Source organism: Nuphar pumila, chromosome 2 (assembly GCF_984573655.1).
Source record: "Nuphar pumila chromosome 2, dmNupPumi1.hap1.1, whole genome shotgun sequence".
In the NCBI taxonomy this organism is placed as follows: Eukaryota; Viridiplantae; Streptophyta; class Magnoliopsida; order Nymphaeales; family Nymphaeaceae; genus Nuphar; species Nuphar pumila.
Genome location: NC_143250.1, coordinates 57631884 through 57641689, shown reverse-complemented (window position 1 = coordinate 57641689; position 9806 = coordinate 57631884).

The following is a 9806-nucleotide window of genomic DNA, read 5'->3' as shown; positions in this document are numbered from 1 at the left end:
GAACCATGGATCTTTTTTGGGTTCTTTTACATCCTCCTTCATTTTGAAGATGTCCTGACTTTTCTCTCTTTTTCGAGGAAGGGTACGTCACAAACTCCTTCATCTTGGAGATGATCCGATCCTTCTTTTTCTTTCTCGGGAACTATGACATTGGTTCTTGGGTTGAAATCTCTAAATGATAGCAGAAATCAAATATCTTTTAGGGTTTGTCGGTAGGTTCATCGCATCCGCCTTCATCTCGACGGTGATCCGAACTTTCCCTGGAAGGATCTGTCGCAAACTCTGTCATCTTGGAGATGTTTCAAATCTTCTTTGGCCCCGGGGGTCTACTCGCTTAATTTGTCTTCATCTTGACAACAATTGAGAGATCCCTTTTGCGGATATTTGATTGCAGCTTAGCTTGGATGGCTAAGGATATATGGATTGGGTAGGTTCTTCTTACTGCCCAGGATATTTCCACTGTCTTACCGCCAAAAGAATAATCTTTAAGAATGTGCCACTGCTATGATTAATATCAGTTCACTTATGGCTTCTCAACATCATCGAATTTTCCTTTGCCGGTCATATCGAAGATTTTTCTTCATCCTCTCGGTTGACCAACAGAATAAGCTTGAATTTAGCTCTTACTTCGCAAGAGTCTTGCTCTTTTGAAAATGATACTGAAGGTAGTTTGAGATAATTCTTTGTGCGATGAAAATTTTGAGATCAACAATGACTTTTGATAGCAAATTGGCAACGTATTCTAGAAGTCCTTGATGAAAGAGATTGCTTGTATCGAACTGACACGTCCATGACAAAATTCTCCTCTCTTTTCCCCAAAAGAGAGACTCAGGCTTAAGCCCTTACCTGAATGGGAAATTGGAAATACTCCTCTCTTCCCTGAAAGAGGAGGTGTTTGCAAAACAGAACTTTCGAAGAGAAATTAAGTTTTCGTCAAAACTCCCTATCTCTAGGCTTCTCTTATGGAAAGGTGGCCGAAAAACAAAGTTGAGAAAGTATCACAGAGGAACGAGTCCATCACACTCTCCCTAGAAGAGGGTCCTCTGTGAAGGGGTTGGCCAAAGATGATAAAACAGGGGCCACAAAAGAAACGAGCTTCCGTCGAAGCTCTCCCCGGAAAAAGGGTTCTCTTGTGTAAAGTTGGTTGTTGTTTTGCAAACTATTCGCGAAGAAAACGAGTCCCTTCAAACTCTCCCTGGAAGAGGGTCCTTGCGAACGAAAGATGGTTGCATGCGAAAAGAACGAGTTCCCTCGAACTCTCCCTGAAGAGGGTCCTTCGCAAGAGAAAAAGATTGATTCTTGATAAAATGGTGACCTGAAGGTCGAAATTGAGAATTTAAGACTTGAGTTGTTGCTTGGTTAGTACAAAGACTGAACCTAGATAGCTAACTGATCAGTCAGCCAAACACTAGCGCAAGCGCTAGATGCACCAGCACGAGTGCTGGTTTTCGAAAAATGCCCCAGTACGAGCGCTGGGTTTTTTGAAAAATACACACCAGTACGAGCATTGGGTTTTCGAAATGCACACCAGCACGAGTGCTGGGTTTTTGAAATGCACACCAGTACGAGCACCGGGTTTTCGAAATGCACACCAGTACGAGCACTCGGTTTTTCAAAAGGAGGATTTGAAAAATGAGACCGACATTCGAAGATATTTGAGAATTGAGCGAGAATGATTGTCGGTGTTTCAGGATTATCTCTTATCCTGAGGGGGAATTTAAGGAGGAACTTTGAGAAAATAGGGATATACAAAAGCGAAAATCCAAGTCGGAACTCGGTTTTTCAAATATAAGAAATGAGTGAAAACCGAGTTTGAAAACTCGGATTCTCAATCCAACAATTTTATCCAACACGAGCATTGGATTCAAAAGAAAATTCAAGTAGGAACTTGAGACTTCAAATGATATATAAAAGGAAAAACCCGACTCGGAACCCGGATCTTTAAAAATAATGATAAAAAATGGAAGAACCCGAGTTTTGAAAAAAACTTGAATCTTCAAGGGTACGATCGGTTCCAACCCGAGCGTCGAATCCGATAGGAAGTTCGAGTCGGAACTCGAAACTTCAAATGATATATAAATATAAAAAGGAAAAACCCGAGTCGGAACCCGGATTTTTTTTTAAAATAATGATAAAAAATGGAAGAACCCAAGTTTTGAAAAACTCGAATCTTCAAGGGTACGATCGGTTCCAACACGAGCGTTGAATCCGATAGGAAGTCCGAGTCGGAACTCGAAACTTCGGACGATATATAAAAAGGAAAAACCCGAGTCAGAACCCGGATCTTTAAAATAATGATAAAAACGGAAGAACCCGAGTTTTGGAAAACTCGAATCTTCAAGGGTACGATCGGTTCCAACATGAGCGTTGAATCCGATAGGAAGTCCGAGTCGGAACTCGAGACTTCAAACGATATATAAAAAAAGGGAAAACCCGAGTCAGAACCCGGATCTTTAAAATAATGATAAAAACAGAAGAACCCGAGTTTTGGAAAACTCGAATCTTCAAGGGTACGATCGGTTCCAACACGAGCGTTGAATCCGATAGGAAGTCCGAGTCGGAACTCGAAACTTCGGACGATATATAAAAAGGAAAAACCCGAGTCGGAACCCGGATCTTTAAAATAATGATAAAAACGGAAGAACCCGAGTTTTGGAAAACTCGAATCTTCAAGGGTACGATCGGTTCCAACATGAGCGTTGAATCCGATAGGAAGTCCGAGTCGGAACTCGAGACTTCAAGCGATATATATAAAAAAAAAGGGAACCCGAGTCGGAACTCGGATCTTTAAAAATAATGATAAAAAATGGAAGAACCCAAGTTTTGGAAAACTTGAATCTTCAAGGGTACGATCGGTTCCAACACGAGCGTTGAATCCGATAGGAAGTTCGAGTCGGAACTCGAAACTTCAAATGATATATAAATATAAAAAGGGAAAACCCGAGTCGGAACCCGGATCTTTTAAAAATAAAAATGAAAACAAAAACAAAAACAAAAACCTGAGTCGGAACTCAGACGGGAAGGAAATAATTTCTACCCAAGAGTCGGAACTTGAAGGATTGACAGAAGCATGAGTAGATTTTGATGATGAAGATGAGGGATTTATTCGAGATCCTAGACCCAAGATGGCCTAAGGTTCGAACGGCTTCAGGATCTCCTCCTATCCTAAAGGAGTATGGAATAAAATTTGATGAGAATTGAAGAAATTTTTTTGGGGGATAATCCAGATTTATCCCTTAATTTGAAGAAGAATAAAATTTATGAACATGGAGAGGAATTTAAATAGATTTATTTGGAAATTTGTTTTGGAAAAGGATTCTCACGGGTGGCAGCGATGCTCCTATGAGGGGTATCAGGATTATCCCTTATCCTGAATGGGAAAAGAATAGATTTTAAGGAAAATTTAAATGAAGAGAAATTGATAAAAATTTAGAAAATCAAATGAAGGTTGATAAAACTTGTTATTTACAAAAGAATCCTCATAGGTAGCACTATCGCTCCTGCGAGGGGTTTCAGGATTATCCCTTATCCTGAATGGAAAGAAGAATAGAATTTAAAGAGTTTTAATGAAGAGAAACTGATATAAATCTAGAAAATCAACAAAGATTAATAAAACTTGTATTTATAAAAGAATCCTCATAGGTAGCGTCGTGGCTCCTACGAGGGGTTTCAGGATTATCCCTTATCCTGAATGGGAAAACCTTGGACACCGAGGGTCAGGTTTATCCCTTAACCTGAAAGGGTAAGACACCTCGGACAACGAGGGTCAGGTTTATCCCTTAACCTGAAAGGGCAAAAAAAAGAAGATTTAGAAAATACCTCATGGGAAAGAGGCATCAGGTTTAGCCCTTAACCTGAAAGGGTTTTAAGAATAAAAATTTGATAGAATTTAATGAAATTGATGAAAAACCTAACAAAAATTGATAAGGATAATAAACTGACGAAAATTTGATTAAATCGAAGATGAAATGAATGCAACTAATAAAGATAATAAGATTAACTGAAAAGTTGAGAAGATTTTTTGAAAAAGAGTTTGTCTGATCCTGCCTGCACGTGGGATCTTTAAAGGAAAATGTTTATTTGAGTGAAAAATCATTTTTGGGAAGAAAATCCACCGCAAGAAGAATGATCGGTGCGAGGATTGATCCTTCGAATCAACATGAGAGATCATCATGAGGGTCAATTTTTGAAGAAAATGGTTTGAAATCTAATTTTCGAAAAACTGATTTCTGAAAGTAATAGTTCGAAACTGATAATAAGATCAACACAAGGGTTGATCGTTGAACATGACGGTTTTGAAAAATCACTTTTGGAAAATATGATCAACACGAGGGTTGATTTGCCAATGCAATGGTTCGAAAACTTATTTTTGAAGATATGATCAACACGAGGGTTGATTTGCCAATGCAATGGTTCGAAAACTTATTTTTGAAGATATGATCAACACGAGGGTTGATTTGCCAATGCGATGGTTCGAAAACTTATTTTTTGAAGATATGATCAACACGAGGGTTGATTTGCCAATGCAATGGTTCGAAAACTTATTTTTGAAGATATGATCAACACGAGGGTTGATTTGCCAATGCGATGGTTCAAAAACTTATTTTTTGAAGATATGATCAACACGAGGGTTGATTTTTGACAAAGGTTGGGCCAAAGAACATTTGAACCCTTTGGTCATAACAAGGATTTTCAAAATTTCATGATTTTTGAAAGAGCCCTCATAGGTAATATCATTTCTCTTATGAATGATGTCAGGATTGTCTCACGTTTTGAAAAAAAAAAAAAAGAATTTAAATGCCCCAGTATGGCAAAAGAAGGAAGTATTTGAATATCAAAGATATAAAGAAAATTTGACATTTCATTGATAAGCAAAGGTTTTATGACATAAACTGAATATTTACAAGAACTTTAAAAGGGAAAAGATCCATAGAAGGTTGAGCTGACTGGCCCCTACAAGATAACTAACAAAAAGAGACGAAAGCAGGAAACTTTGGTTTTATCAATTCTTCGGGTGATCCGGAAGAGTCTAGGTTGGAACTGCAGGTTGCTCCCCTCCTTCATCTGGTACCAAAATTTCTTTGTCGATGAAATCCTGTATGATGTTTTTGAGGACGAAGCAATGCTCTGTATCGTGCCCCCTTACTTGATGAAATTTGCAAAAACATTCTTTCCATTTTCCCATGGTGACTGAAGGATCGATTCCCCTGGGAAGCTTGATCATATCTTCCGTGAGCAGGTATTCGAGAACCTCCTCGACTGGCTGACCTAAAGGGGAAAACTCGCGATCATAACTCCAGCCAACATGCTTTGTCTCCTTTGGCTTGCCTGATTTTTGTCGAGAGTCGTCCCTTTTCTGAGAGCTAGACTGAGTATGCTTGGTTAGGGGAATCAGGCACTTTTCTTCTTTGTCTTCAACAAAAATATTCCTATCAATGCAGTCTTGAATAATATTTTTAAAAACAAAGCAATGATCAGTGTCATGTCCTGTTGTCCGATGGAATTTGCAGAATTGGTTCTTATATTTTCCCAAGATAGTGGAAGGACTCGTGGCTTTTGGGAGCCTGACTAGTCTCTTGGTTAACATGTATTCAAGAACTTTATCCAGCGGCTCATCCAAGGGAGTGAAATCTCGGTTACTACTCCAATCTTTACGCTTTAGCTTTTCCCGATTCTTCTCCTTCTGCAGAGGATTGGACTGAAGTGGTTCATCTTGGTTTCTGCTGAACTTTCCCTTCTGGTTCCTAGATGACTCCAAATTGCTGTTTTGATTGCCCGGGTTGCCTTTGTTGCCACTCCTGCTGATTTTAGAACTTCCTGCACTGCCATCGTTGTGCTTGCTCGTTCGGAAAGTGACAGGTGTCTCTTCCTTGGCGGGAGCTTTTCCAAAACTGGCTTCAGCCTGCTCGGATAATATCTCAACCATCATCTTTTTGAACAACCGATATATGGCAGAATCAATCTCATTCTGGCTGTCCTGACCTCCTTCTCTGGCAAACCTCTGAGAGTCCATTTCTCAATTCTTGCTTCTAACTGGTGCGGTCTCTGATCTCAGTCTGGACCACCCGTTAATACCAAATGCTTTTTCTGTAGGACAAAATGGGACCCTTTTAGAAAGATTTTGGAGGAAACTTTGATAAAGGAAGAAATCAAATTGATAAAGAGATATCCTACTACTAGGGATTGAGCCCGTACGAGAGGTATGACAATTGCATTATTTTCCCGTGAGAAGAAATAAACAATTTAGAATATGATTAAAAGGACATCTCTTGATGAAAGAGATTTTTGTTACAAAATAGATTTAGAAGATATGTAGAAGAACATTTTAGAATAATGGATGGTAAATTTTGAAAAGTTGGAAAAATTGCAGACAGGATCAGAAAAGAATTTTAAAGAAATCAAGAAAAAAAAAAAAAAAAAAGATACACCTGGGGTTTTAAAAGAGGGAATTTTAAATAATATATACCCAGGGTTTTGGAAAGGTTTGATATATATAAGAGAATACAATAAGAAATTACACAATCATGGCTGCACAAACAAGGTTGCGCACACAACACTCCTTAAAGTCTGACTCTATATGCAATATTTGAAAATAGCTTGTAGGACCTTAATCCTAACTCTATGGTTCAGATCATCTGATTCCAATCAAGGTGTGCCGATATACTCAAGCCGAAGCTCGAAGTACGTGGCATATAAGATATTTCTCCGGTTCTAAGGTAAGGGCATCCCAACATCCTTGAGCACCTACCGATATACCTCAGACTATGGCCCTTAGGTACGTGGTAGGAGGGCGCGAACCCAAATAAGTGGTCCAGTTGTGAGGCTCTCTCCCAAACTATGGTTCAGTGAGACAACCCAGCAACGTGAAGACCGGGACAATATAGGTAAGGTTGTTTTTCAAAAATATGATCAACATGCAATAAAATCAGAAGGCTCTAATGCAAGTCCTAAAGAGATAGATTTTAAATGAAAAGAAGCATACACTTGCATACATTGTTTGTATTCAATCCCTAGAATTGAGGAGAGTTGTATTTAAGACCTAAGTCTAATGTGAGCATGGAATAATCTCCTCAATATAGTCCTACCAAACCATACTTAGATCCTATATGCAATGATGTCAGCTTAGGACAGAGTCTAGGCTCCTAAGGTTTGCATGGAAAATGTAGCTGACATATGTTAGAATAAAGACTTAGATTATATAAAAGCAAAGCGAAGGCATCAATTCGACCAGACGAAGACGTTGTCTCATCACGGTCGCCAAATCTGTGATCATCGCAAAAATTTTTTTCCTCTCTTTATAGGTTTCTCTCTTTTCCTTCTCTTTCCCTTTTCTATCTCTATTTTCCTCCTTTTTGAAGGGAGAAAAACAAAAGAAAGAAAATAAAGAGAGAAGAGAAAAGAAAGAAAGAGAGAAGAGGAACTCTTTTGCGTGGTCTCACTTGACCTTAATTTGAAAAATATTTAGAAATTTAACTCGCCTCCGTTTTGAAAATTTGCGGGAAAAATGGAGAGACGGGATTCGCTCGTCGGTACGAGGTTCGACCGTTCCTGGCGCCTTTACCAGGGGTAATCGAACCAAGGATCGAATCTATGCCTTTTGCTTTGCCTAAATATAATCTAAGAATTTATCCTAACTCTAAATGCACAAAGAATCATACTTGTGCAATGCAAAGATGTATGCTTCTTTTGAAAAGATGTTTTGAAAATTCCCAAGTGTTCTGAGATGAACTTGATAAGGGAGTGAAGAAATAATTGAATCTAACTTTAGAACTTGAGATAGATCAGAGAAGTTCTAAGTCTTTGAAGTAAATCAGGATTTGGAAGAATAAATCTTGATTTTGATAAAGAATGATTTGAAGTTTTGAGATGAAAGGAAATAAAGTTTCAAAGTCAGAAATGAACTTTGAATTTGAACCTGAATTTAGGAAAGGAAATGAATACTTGAGATGGAATTGAATTTAGATTTTTGAAGTTTTGAAATTGGAATGGACTGAGAGAATCAAATGGTATTTAAGAATGGAAATGGATTTAAGAAATTCAGATTAGATCTGAAAATGGAATTGAAATCTAGATTTGGAATTGGATTCCGGATCCTAAAATGGAGTTGGATCTGAAGCCTGAGATCCAATATGAAATTGAGTTTTGGATCCTAAAGGGATTGTGGATCTGAAGCCTGAGATCCAAAAAAAAGTGGAATTGGGTTCTGGACCTTAAGATGGATTTTGGATATGAAATATGAGATCTAAAGTAGACTTGGGTTCTGGATCCTAAGATGGAATTGGGATCTGAGGTCTGAGATCCAATGTAGAATTGGACTTTGGATCCTAAGATGGAATTGGGATCTGAGATCCAATGTAGAATTGGACTTTGGATCCTAAAATGGATTTGGATCTAAAGTCTGAGATCCAAAGTGTGATTGAATTCTGGATCCTAAGATGGATTTGGATCTGAAGTCTGAGATCCAAATGTAGAGTTGGATTCTGGATCCTAGAATGGTTTTGGATCTGAAGTCTAAGATCCAAAATGAGTTGGACTCTGGATTTGGATCTGAAGTCTGAGATCCAAGGTGAATTGAATTGATACTTGGAAATCTGGATCCAAGTTGAGACTAGGATTTAACTTTGGATTTGGGTTATGAAAAGTCCAAATAGGACCTTTAAAGATGGATCTGGGCTTTTTTTAGAAAACCCAAAAATTAAGCTTTGAGATTCAAATCCAAATCTTGATTGAAGATAGAGGAGGTGAACTTGATTTTGAAATCATAAGATAACTTCAAAGTTAAATTGAAATTTGAAATTGAATTTTGAATTGAGCTGGAGATTTGAAGTTTGAATATAAGATGATTCTGAATTTCCAAAGTCAAATTGGACTTCGAAATTGAAGCTTGAATCTGAAATCAAGAATTTCAAAGTTAAATTGAATTTTGAATTTGATTGGAGTTTTGAATATAGAATGAATTTGGAATTTCAAAGTCAAATTGAACTTTGAAATTTGAATATAAAATGAATTTGAAATCCCCAAAATTAGATTGAACTTTGAGATTTAAAAATGAAATAGAATTTTTGAAAATTGAAAGAATGAATTGGATTGAAGATAGATTTGAAGAAAGTATTTACATTACTTGGAGTTTTTGAAGAGGGAATTTCGGAAATATGATGCAATTCTATCCTAAATGATGAATGAGTTTGAATAAGTTTGAAATTGGACTTTGAAAAGCTATTTCATTCTTTAAATGAATTAAAATAAGATTAAAAATATAATACATCCTTGACTATGGTCATTGAATGTATTATATGATAATCTATATTTAAATTCAAAAGAGAAGAATAAAATACATTTTTTAGTGCTTTTATAGAATTTAAAATGAAATCAACCCTCAATATACCCTGACTATGGCCATTGGTATATATCTTGAGTTAATCCTAAGTTAAATTCTGATAAAAGAAAAAAATATTTTGAGAAAATATGATGGATTTTGAAAGTGGATCCAGTGTAGATCCAATGTTATTTCGTAAAAGATAAGAATTCTAAGTTTTGTTCACACCCCGACTATGGCCGTTGATGTAAATCGTCAACTTAGAATTAACTTACCTCTTACGAAATGGTGCACGTGCCATTCGTGTTTCACCATTGTGGGGATTTTGAGAAATAAAGGAGAAATGTGATGAAACAAACAATTTCTAGAATATACGAATGCCCATACATTTTAATTTAATGCAAGACATGAAAAATTTATTATCCTCTAAGTATTGTAACTTGGAATAATTAATTTTACAATTTCTAAGCTAAGAACAAAAATGATCTTT